This window comes from Rhipicephalus microplus, unplaced genomic scaffold (assembly GCF_043290135.1).
Source record: "Rhipicephalus microplus isolate Deutch F79 unplaced genomic scaffold, USDA_Rmic scaffold_45, whole genome shotgun sequence".
Classification (NCBI taxonomy): domain Eukaryota; kingdom Metazoa; phylum Arthropoda; class Arachnida; order Ixodida; family Ixodidae; genus Rhipicephalus; species Rhipicephalus microplus.
This window is the reverse complement of record NW_027464618.1, coordinates 413,429-423,780: the sequence shown is the minus strand read 5'-3', so window position 1 is coordinate 423,780 and position 10,352 is coordinate 413,429. Positions and strand designations below refer to the sequence as shown.

The following is a 10,352-nucleotide window of genomic DNA, read 5'->3' as shown; positions in this document are numbered from 1 at the left end:
AAAGCATTGACTGTGCAAAGGTATGATTACTTTCTGCTGTCCTCTGTTGAACTTGAAAAATCAAGAATTATAGAAAAACAACAGGGCGTATATAAGCAGGTCTAGAAACTGAATTATCATTCGAAGTACTGGTGTCAATACACAACACCGGCAAACTTTTTTTTATTGCTGCAGTGACACACACTTTGCGTAATTATTCAAACGAAACCATTGCCGCAATACACAGCAGGCGACGCGAAAAAACCAGTTCTCAGCTGACGCGACTTCCCTCTTTCTTCACAAAATTCATCACGTAATTACCAATCAGCTTGAGAGCATAACAATTGACTATCCGTCCGGGGTGTAGCTCAGATGGTAGAGCGCTCGCTTAGCATGCGAGAGGTACTGGGATCAATACCCAGCACCTCCAGACCTTTTTTTTTATTCATTGCTGTGGCAGGTCATGTTTTGCTTGATTTATAAAACCAAACAGTGTGCGATACAAGAGCCTTCGACGCGAGAAAACCAGTTCTCAGCTGACGCGGCTTCCCTCTTTCTCCACAAAATTTCTCACGTAATTACCGATCAGTTTGTGAGCATAACAATTGACTCTCCATCGGGGGTGTAGCTCAGATGGTAGAGCGCTCGCTTAGCATGCGAGAGGTACTGGGATCGATACCAAGCACCTCAAGACCTTTTCTTTTATTCATTACGATGGCAGGTAATGTTTTGCTTGATTTATAAAACAAAACAGTGCGCAATACAAGCGGCCGTCGACGCGAGAAAACCAGTTCTCAGCTGGCGTGGCTTCCCTTTTTCTCCACAAAATTCGTCACGTAATTACCGATCAGTTTGTGAGCATAACAATTGACTCTCGGTCGGGGGTGTAGCTCAGATGGTAGAGCGCTCGCTTAGCATGCGAGAGGTACTGGGATCGATACCCAGCACCTCCAGACCTCTTTTTTATTCATTGCTCTGGAAGGTAATGTTTTGCTTGATTTATAAAACAAAAAAGCGCGCGATACAAGCAGCCGTCGACGCGAGAAAACCAGTTCTCAGCTGGCGTGGCTTCCCTTTTTCTCCACAAAATTCGTCACGTAATTACCGATCAGTTTGTGGGCATAATGATTGACTCTCCGTCGGGGGTGTAGCTCAGATGGTAGAGCGCTCGCTTAGCATGCGATAGGTACTGGGATCGATACCCAGCACCTCCAGACCTCTTTTTTATTCATTGCTGTGGAAGGTAATGTTTTGCTTGATTTATAAAAAAAAAGCGCGCGATACAAGCAGCCGTCGACGCGAGAAAACCAGTTCTCAGCTGACGCGGCTTCCCTCTTTCTCCACGAAATTCGTCACGTAATTACCGACCAACTTGTGAGCATAACCACTGCCTCTCCGTCGGGGGTGTAGCTCAGATGGTAGAGCGCTCGCTTAGCATGCGAGAGGTACAGGGATCGATACCCAGCACCTCCAGACCTCTTTTTTTTATTCATTGCTGTGACAGGTCATGTTTTGCTTGATGTAAAAAACAAAAAAGCGCGCGATACAAGCAGCCGTCGACGCGACAAAACCAGTTCTCAGGTGACGCGGCTTCCCTCTTTCTCCACGAAATTCGTCACGTAATTACCGACCAACTTGTGAGCATAACCACTGCCTCTCCGTCGGGGGTGTAGCTCAGATGGTAGAGCACTCGCTTAGCATGCGAGAGGTACTGGGATCGATACCCAGCACCTCCAGACCTCTTTTTTTTATTCATTGCTGTGACAGGTCATGTTTTGCTTGATGTAAAAAACAAAAAAGCGCGCGATACAAGCAGCCGTCGACGCGACAAAACCAGTTCTCAGGTGACGCGGCATCCCTCTTTCTCCACGAAATTCGTCACGTAATTACCAACCAGCTTGTGAGCATAACCACTGACTCTCCGTCGGGGGTGTAGCTCAGATGGTAGAGCGCTCGCTTAGCATGCGAGAGGTACTGGGATCGATACCCAGTACCCCCAGACCTCTCTTTTTTATTCATTGCTGTGACAGGTCATGTTTTGCTTGATGTAAAAAACAAAAAAGCGCGCGATACAAGCAGCCGTCGACGCGACAGAACCAGTTCTCAGCTGACGCGGCATCCCTCTTTCTCCACGAAATTCGTCACGTAATTACCAACCAGCTTGTGAGCATAACCACTGACTCTCCGTCGGGGGTGTAGCTCAGATGGTAGAGCGCTCGCTTAGCATGCGAGAGGTACTGGGATCGATACCCAGCACCTCCAGACCTCTTTTTTTTATTCATTGCTGTGACAGGTCACGTTTTGCTTGATTTAAAAAACAAAAAAGCGCGCGATACAAGCAGCCGTCGATGCGACAAAACCAGTTCCCAGCTGACGCGGCTTCCCTCATTCTCCACGAAATTCGTCACGTAATTACCAACCAGCTTGTGAGCATAACCACTGACTCTCTTTCGGGGGTGTAACTCAGATGGTAGAGCGCTCGCTTAGCATGCGAGAGGTACTGGGATCGATACCCAGCACCTCCAGACCTCTTTTTTTTATTCATTGCTGTGACAGGTCACGTTTTGCTTGATTTAAAAAACAAAAAAGCGCGCGATACAAGCAGCCGTCGACGCGACAAAACCAGTTCTCAGCTGACGCGGCTTCCCTCTTTCTCCACGAAATTCGTCACGTAATTACCGACCAGCTTGTGAGCATAACCACTAACTCTCCGTCGGGGGTGTAGCTCAGATGGTAGAGCGCTCGCTTAGCATGCGAGAGGTACTGGGATCGATGCATGTCAATAATTGCAGAAGGGTCGAGACTGTAAACACGCCCGACACACTCGCTCCGAAGTAGTGTTGCAGGAGATGACAGCAGATTCGAGATGAGCATTCTGCTGACACCGTCATGAAGTTCCAAATGGGCATGAGGTAGCGGCGAACATTTGCGACGAACGAAAACGGCAGATGGCGTGAAAAGGGCACTTGACTCGGCGAGCACGTTGCAAGACACCATGTCAAGGGTGAAAGAGTGCGGCGGTATCGTAACGTCTTCAGCAACAAATAGTTTGTCCCCGGTTTCAACAGCGTCGTGTAAAGTAGCGTCGCTAAACACTTCAAATGCCACCTCAGCGCACGAACAGTCGATGATGGCCTTATTAGCGGATGATGGCCTTATTAGTCCCAGCCCAAAATGAGGTCATGGGAGCAGGAATCTAACACTAGTAATTCGACGACATAGATAAAGCCGTCAATCGCAATGCGAGCAGTACAGGCAGCGGCCGGCGTGACGTGCTCTGCGCTTGCTGTACGAAGCGATATACTTGCTTGTGGCGTCATAACTTTTTTGAGCAAGTGGCAGAGTCTGGCACTGATCACTGAAACTGCGGCACCAGTGTCGACGAGAGCGAGTGCAGCGACGCCGTCCACATATACGTCCAGTACATTCGTCGGTGAAGAGAGAGGACTTGGTCTTTTTGCGGGTGTCGCAGTTCCTGCCTCTGGAACTGCGGCAAATCAGCTTTACCGCTCCAGCGATGAAGGACGACGACGCATCGGCGATGGCGAGCGGCGTCGAGGTGATGGCGAGCGACGGTTAACATTGTCGGGTGTACGCCATTGTCCACTACTCTGGAGGGACCTTGGCTGAGGGAACCGAGGAGTGAGCACAGCTGATGGTAGTGACCTAAATGTCTGAAGAGGTGGCCTTGCGGCAACCTCAGCATAGCTTAGAGGTGCATTCACCTCAGCACAAGCCACAGGGGTCGACAATGGCGAAGTGTCACGAGCAGGTGGCAGAGCAGCGCAAACTTGCTCCTGGATGTCTTCACGAATGTTCGCTGGCAGATGTGATGGTGGTTGGCCGGCTGTTGATAGCAGCGACAGCTGACGAGCGACCTCAGCACGAACAAACTCCTTGATCTGCGATAGCAGCGAGTGATGGTCAGAGGTGGTTGTCAAGCTTGAGAGGGTGTCATCCGGGACGTTAGGGTGTCGCGTGAGAAGACGCTGTCGTCGGAGTTCGTCAAAACTCTGACACAGTTCGATGAGCTCCGAGACACTGGCCGGGTTTTTCGAGAGGAGCATTTGAAAGGCGTCGTCGGAAATGCTTTTCATAATGTGTCGTACGTTGTCAGTTTCCAGCATCGTCGGGTCAACACGCCGGCAGAGGTCGAGGATGTCCTCGATGTAGCTGGTGAATGTCTCACCAGTTTGTTGGGACCGGCTTCGTAGGCGTTGTTCTGCGCGAAGTTTGCGCACCCCTGGACGTTCGAAAACAGCTGTGATGCAGGTCTTGAAGGTCGTCCAAGTAGGAATGTCCGTCTCGTGGTTTCTGTACCACAGCTTGGCGACATCCGTTAAATAAAACATCACGGTACCCAGTTTCATGGCATCATCCCATTTGTTGGTAGCGCTGGCTCGTTCGTAGGATTCCAGCCAATCTTCAACGTCTTTCTCGTCTGTGCCACTGAAGATGTCGGGTTCACGCAGGAGCTGGGCACCGGGACAGCCCCTGGGTGGCGAAGCCCGGGGAGGAGTCAAGACAGCGTCGTCAGGCATGACGGACGGCAGCTTTCGGCTACGCAATTCCAGGGTTGGGGTAAACCGCAGCACCTCCACCAAAATATAATGTAAATGCAAGACGATAAGAGGTAGCAGCGTCAGGACAGAAGCAGCAAGAGCTGGCCGAATATACGGGCAGCGTCGCAGCAGAAACCAGGCAGTCTTAGCTCGTGCCTCGCGCGAACGTGTCGATGTCGCTTGGGTAGTGGGCATTCCTCTTCACTACAGTTCAAAACGTCGTTGATTGATGAAATAAACTAATGAAAGACGCCAGATGTTTTCTAAAAGCAAAACGAAAAGACGCCAAATGTTTCTAAAGCGAAACAAGAAGAAGATGCCAGCTGCTTAACGAAAGACGCCAGGTGTTTTCTAAAGCAATGGTTTTATCGGGCGAATCAGCGGAAAAAAATTTCACGGTAATACTTCCAGGAGCTTCGCCCAATCTCATCATCATTCACCTCGTGGATCTGCCGTCATTTTTTTAGTGGTGAGCAAGAGGGTCACGGCTGATTATGTAAGCGCCCAGGAAGCGTTCTTTGAAAACTTGCTAAAAAGGGCACTGACACTTCAGCGTGTCACTGTATTCAGTGAGCGTTCCATTCTCTTAGTATTCCTGGTGGTTGGTACCAACAGTGCTGAGGTGGCCCAAAGAACTTCGTCGCGCCCTCTGGTTCAATGTTGGGTGCATATATTAAGCAGAAAGTTGCACTGCATGAGGAGGAACGCTACCGCAGTGCACTCGTCTGTGCTATAGGGCTGAAGCTTAAGCTGCTGGAGAGACGCCAACCAAAAGAGCGTTAGAAATGCAAAAAACGAGCGCTCAACGGAATCATATCGAAAAAATAGAGAAGGATGGTCACGAAGTTACCAATACCGACAGCATTTTATCCGCATTTTCAAGGCATTTTGAAAACCGTTTTGCAGGTAAACAGGTAAACCAAGCAAGACCCAAAGACAAATATTTAAGACATATGACACAAGTCAGTGAGGAAGTGAAAAGCGCTTTGGAATTATCAAATCTGCATCTGAACTTGAACGGGCGATTAATAAGTGAAATCCCGGGAAATCTCCAGGACGAGATGGTCTTTGTGTAAAATGGTACAAATGTTTTAAAAGTTCATTGTCTCCTATATTTGCAGGCGTTTTTAACTAGGCATATGAGGAGAAGAAAATACCACCATCCTTTGGTGAATCACGTACCATTCTGATTCCGACGATAGACGAGGTTGAAAAGCTCAGGCACGTCACAGCGTACAGACCAATCGCACTGACAAACGTAGACTACAAAATAATAATGAAAACTTTGGCGGCTAGATTTCAGTCAGTAATAAAAGATATCGTCGGCGCATGCTCGAATGTGTTGACATCAGTTAAGCTCGTGTCGCCATACTCCAGCTGGATCTGGAGAAAGCGTTTGATTGCGTTGCCCACGCTCTTTTGTTTGAAGTATTGGAGCTCATTTATGCTGGTAAGATAATCATGGATGGTGTAGCCATGGCATATCGAAATGTTAATACGAGACTAATTATCAACAAGACATTTTTCCCTCTCCCCCAATTAAAATTGAGCGCCCAGTGCGTCAAGGTTGTCCTGTTAGTCCACTGCTGTTTTGCATCTGTGTTGAAAGATTATGTCGGTAGATATTGCAGAATGACATCATAAATGGGTTTAGTGTGCAATCCTCAGAAGTCAAACTGCTCGCATACTCTGATGATGTGATTTGTAGCAGTTCCTATGAAGGTATTGAAGAATCAATCAGAGTTTCTTAATCTCTCGCCTAAGTCACAGGAAGCCACATAACTGGGGTATATGCCTCGGCTTTTGGCATGGATATTGGCCTTTAACCCCAGAATTTTTCGCAGCCATTAAATAGACAAGAATGCCAGTTAAGTATCTCGGAGTACTGCTCAAGTCATAGAAAAGTATACTGATGAATACTGGACACAGCAAACGAAAGAAATTAAAGATAAAGCGAATAGGTGGAGTGCAACTTATCTGTCCATGTTTGCTAGGGCTACTCCTTGCAACTGGTTTTTTGTGCCCTAAGCTGTGGTATGTGATGCAAGTGATGTGCTGTTCCCGGGTAAATGTGCAAAAATAACATTGGGTGTTTGAAATAGTCGTGCGACTGCACCTTTGAGTCTAACTCAAAGGTGCAGTCGCACGAATTTGTTTAGACGCGTGAAGTGTGGAGGCCTTGGGCTAGGTCACCTGTTTATGAAACAGTTGGTAAATAGGTTACTCTTTTTCCGCGAGACAAAAGATCCTTTCCTACTAACAGTGTGTCAAACAAGAGTAAGTAGACTGTTGCCTGAGTTTGTTATGAGCACTCATGCTACCACAGGGACTGTGCAAGGATACATGAAGAAAGTTGTGGCCAGCGTGTGGTTTTTGTGTGTTCGTTTTTCAACTGACTACCTGTCGTCTGTTGGAAAGAAAAAAAAAGTGTACAAAGATTTATGTGACACTATTTTCCCCATCCCACTGTACAGAGCGCTATATACAGCAAGCACGGGTTCGAATGTACTTGAACGAGTTTTAAAAAATGCCGGAAGCTCCAACTGCAAAAACAATCTTTTTTAAATATCACACCGGAACACTTCCTGTAAGAACCTTCCTAAAAGAGCGTGGGTTTTATATGCCTTGTGGATCACACTGTCTAATCTGTAAGAAACCGCAAACTATTGACCATGTTTTCCTGCACTGTAGGGAAGGAGTTTGCTTTTGGGACGTATTGCAAAGGACAATTAAAAAAAAGTACCTGTTGGACCCTCACGGCATCAGGAATTTGGCAATAGAGAATGAGGATGGATTACCTTTCGATTTTGTTATGATGACTGCCTTGCACAGTATATGGCGCTCTAAAATGGCTGGATTTCACTGTGACCGTGACAGGAGACCAGCAAGAAAGTATTTTAAAGAAAGTATCTCAAAATTAGTCGAGGTAGTAAGAACAGACGAATGTGTACCCTTATGGTTATAAAGGGTAGAAGCCCTACTGATCATGAAGGAATTCTAGGACGTGATATGTTATGGTAATGCTTGACGGGCTTAGTTTTTTGCATTGTTCATTGTGAATTGTAATATTTTTATCTTAGCAACCCGTTTGTGAAGTTTAACCGAAAATAAAAAAAGGGGTGTAGCTCAGATGGTAGAGCGCTCGCTTAGCATGTGTGAAGTACTGGGATCGGTACCTAGCACCTCCACGCCTTTTTTATTATTGTGCTGTCACATGTCTCATTCTATTTGGTTGATAGACATGAACAAGAGTAATGAAGATGCGCGGGCATGAGGAAACCGGTCCGCAATACCGTCAGTGTCCTTCCTTTATTGCCAACGGTGGCATGTGAGCACGGATGAGGTCGTCAACTTATGCTTGGCATCTCCGTCGGGGGTGTAGCTCAGATGGTAGAGCGTAATAAAGAAAAAAAAAAGCTCAGATGGTAAAGCGCTCGCTTAGCATGCGAGAGGTAGTGGGATCGAGACCCAGCACCTCCACGCCTTTTTTTTATTTTTGTGCTCTCACATGTCTCATTTTATTTGGTTGATAGACAGGAACAAGAGAAATAAAGATGCGCGGGTACGAGGAAACCGGTCCGCAACACCGTCAGTGTCCTTCAGTTATTGCCAACGGTGGCATGTGAGCACGGATGAGGTAGTCAACATATGCTTGGCATCTCCGTCGGGGGTGTAGCTCAGATGGTAGAGCGTAATAAAGAAAAAATGCTCAGATGGTAGAGCGCTCGCTTAGCATGCGAGAGGTACTCGGGTCGATTCCAAGCACCTCCACGCCTTTTTTTATTTTTGTGCTGTCACATGTCTCATTTTATTTGGTTGATAGACAGGAACAAGAGAAATAAAGATGCGCGGGTACGGGGAAACCGGTCCGCAACACCGTCAGTGTCCTTCCTTCATTGCCAACGGTGGCATGTGAGCACGGATAAGATCGTCAACATATGCTTGGCATCTTCGTCGGGGTTGTAGCTCAGATGGTAGAGCGTGATAAAAAAAAAAGCTCAGATGGTAGAGCGCTCGCTTAGCATGCGAGAGGTACTGGGATCGATACCCAGCACCTCCACGCCTTTTTAAAATTTTTGTGCTGTCACATGTCTCATTTTATTTGGTTGATAGACAGGAACAAGAGAAATAAAGATGCGCGGGTACGAGAAAACCGGTCCGCAACACCGTCAGTGTCCTTCAGTTATTGCCAACGGTGGCATGTGAGCACGGATGAGGTCGTCAACATATGCTTGGCATCTCCGTCGGGGGTGTAGCTCAGGTGGTAAAGCACTCGTTTAGCATGCGAGAGGTACTGGGATCGATACCCAGCACCTCTACGCCTTTTTTAAATTTTTGTGCTGTCACATGTCTCATTTCATTTGGTTGATAGACAGGAACAAGAGAAATAAAGATGCGCGGGTACGAGGAAACCGGTCCGCAACACCGTCAGTGTCCTTCCTTCATTGCCAACGGTGGCATGTGAGCACGGATGAGGTCGTCAACATATGCTTGGCATCTCCGTCGGGGGTGTAGCTCAGATGGTAGAGCGTAATAAAGAAAAAAAAAAAGCTCAGATGGTAGAGCGCTCGCTTAGCATGCGAGAGGTACTGGGATCGATACCCAGCACCTCCACGCCTTTTTTAAATTTTTGTGCTGTCACATGTCTCATTTTATTTGGTTGATAGACAGGAACATGAGAAATAAAGATGCGCGGGTACGAGGAAACCGGTCCGCAACACCGTCAGTGTCCTTCAGTTATTGCCAACGGTGGCATGTGAGCACGGATGAGGTCGTCAACATATGCTTGGCATCTCCGTCGGGGGTGTAGCTCAGGTGGTAGAGCACTCGTTTAGCATGCGAGAGGTACTGGGATCGATACCCAGCACCTCCACGCCTTTTTAAAATTTTTGTGCTGTCACATGTCTCATTTCATTTGGTTGATAGACAGGAACAAGAGAAATAAAGATGCGCGGGTACGAGGAAACCGGTCCGCAACACCGTCAGTGTCCTTCCTTTAATGCCAATGGTGGCATGCGAGCATGGATGAGGTCGTCAACATATGCTTGGCATCTCCGTCGGGTGTGTAGCTCAGATGGATTCCACTTCCGGTGGCCGAAGACCGCGGACGTGTTTATCTTATCACGCGCTCCCAGGGGGTGGTATCAGTGACTGAACAGTCGCGGTTACAGGAACGTCGAGCAAGATAGCGATGGCTACGAAGCTATTTCACCTACGCTGCCAACAGGTCGTAGTGTTTTGAATACTTATTTCTGCATGCGGAGGTGAAAGTCAGACCATACGGAGTGGAACATTTACGTGATACAGTAGCGCGTCTGGCGCTTCTCCCCGAAGTTATAGCGTTGGGGGCGTACCAGATGAGCCATGTCTGGGCAGTGACATTCAAGAGTACAGAATGGACCAAGAAAGCTCTGGCCTGCGGTGAAATGATAGTGAAAGGCTGGCGACGTTTGGTCATCCACCCGGGGAATCAAGACGTACAGTGGTGAGCAGTGTTAGGATGAACACGCGAGCGCGTGGCCAACGGCACTATCAGCGCCACGTAACAGCCATCGTTAGAAACATTGCACATGCGCAGCATGTGCTTTGCGAAACACCCTTTCCACTGCGCGCATGACGTCATCGATATGCTTGTTCGTTGTCTGCTAGCCGCACTTTTCGTTCACTGAGCTGATACCTTCTGTATTTCAAGGTCCATCTGGATTGAAGGTTGGCGCGTGAAGAAAAAAAGTGAGTGTAAGAGGGATAATTATTAAACTTTTTATTCAAGAAAATTGCACTTTTGCAATTCAAGTTAAATAAGACCATGAG

The 10,352-nt window shown here is 47.6% G+C and overlaps 8 non-coding genes across 8 annotated transcripts; all 8 read left to right on the top strand.

Annotated features, from left to right (window-relative positions):
• Window positions 1–859: 859 nt before the first annotated feature.
• TRNAA-AGC (transfer RNA alanine (anticodon AGC)) lies at window positions 860–932 on the top strand. Its single transcript has one exon. It is a non-coding gene; the product is annotated as a tRNA-Ala (tRNA).
• Window positions 933–1,120: 188 nt separating this feature from the next.
• TRNAA-AGC (transfer RNA alanine (anticodon AGC)) lies at window positions 1,121–1,193 on the top strand. The gene has a single exon. It is a non-coding gene; the product is annotated as a tRNA-Ala (tRNA).
• A 186-nt stretch (window positions 1,194–1,379) lies between these two features.
• Window positions 1,380–1,452, top strand: TRNAA-AGC (transfer RNA alanine (anticodon AGC)). The gene has a single exon. It is a non-coding gene; the product is annotated as a tRNA-Ala (tRNA).
• A 190-nt stretch (window positions 1,453–1,642) lies between these two features.
• Window positions 1,643–1,715, top strand: TRNAA-AGC (transfer RNA alanine (anticodon AGC)). The gene has a single exon. It is a non-coding gene; the product is annotated as a tRNA-Ala (tRNA).
• Window positions 1,716–1,905: 190 nt separating this feature from the next.
• Window positions 1,906–1,978, top strand: TRNAA-AGC (transfer RNA alanine (anticodon AGC)). The gene has a single exon. It is a non-coding gene; the product is annotated as a tRNA-Ala (tRNA).
• A 190-nt stretch (window positions 1,979–2,168) lies between these two features.
• TRNAA-AGC (transfer RNA alanine (anticodon AGC)) lies at window positions 2,169–2,241 on the top strand. Its single transcript has one exon. It is a non-coding gene; the product is annotated as a tRNA-Ala (tRNA).
• Window positions 2,242–2,431: 190 nt separating this feature from the next.
• TRNAA-AGC (transfer RNA alanine (anticodon AGC)) lies at window positions 2,432–2,504 on the top strand. Its single transcript has one exon. It is a non-coding gene; the product is annotated as a tRNA-Ala (tRNA).
• A 6,837-nt stretch (window positions 2,505–9,341) lies between these two features.
• On the top strand, window positions 9,342–9,414 carry TRNAA-AGC (transfer RNA alanine (anticodon AGC)). Its single transcript has one exon. It is a non-coding gene; the product is annotated as a tRNA-Ala (tRNA).
• The last annotated feature ends 938 nt before the right edge of the window (window positions 9,415–10,352 follow it).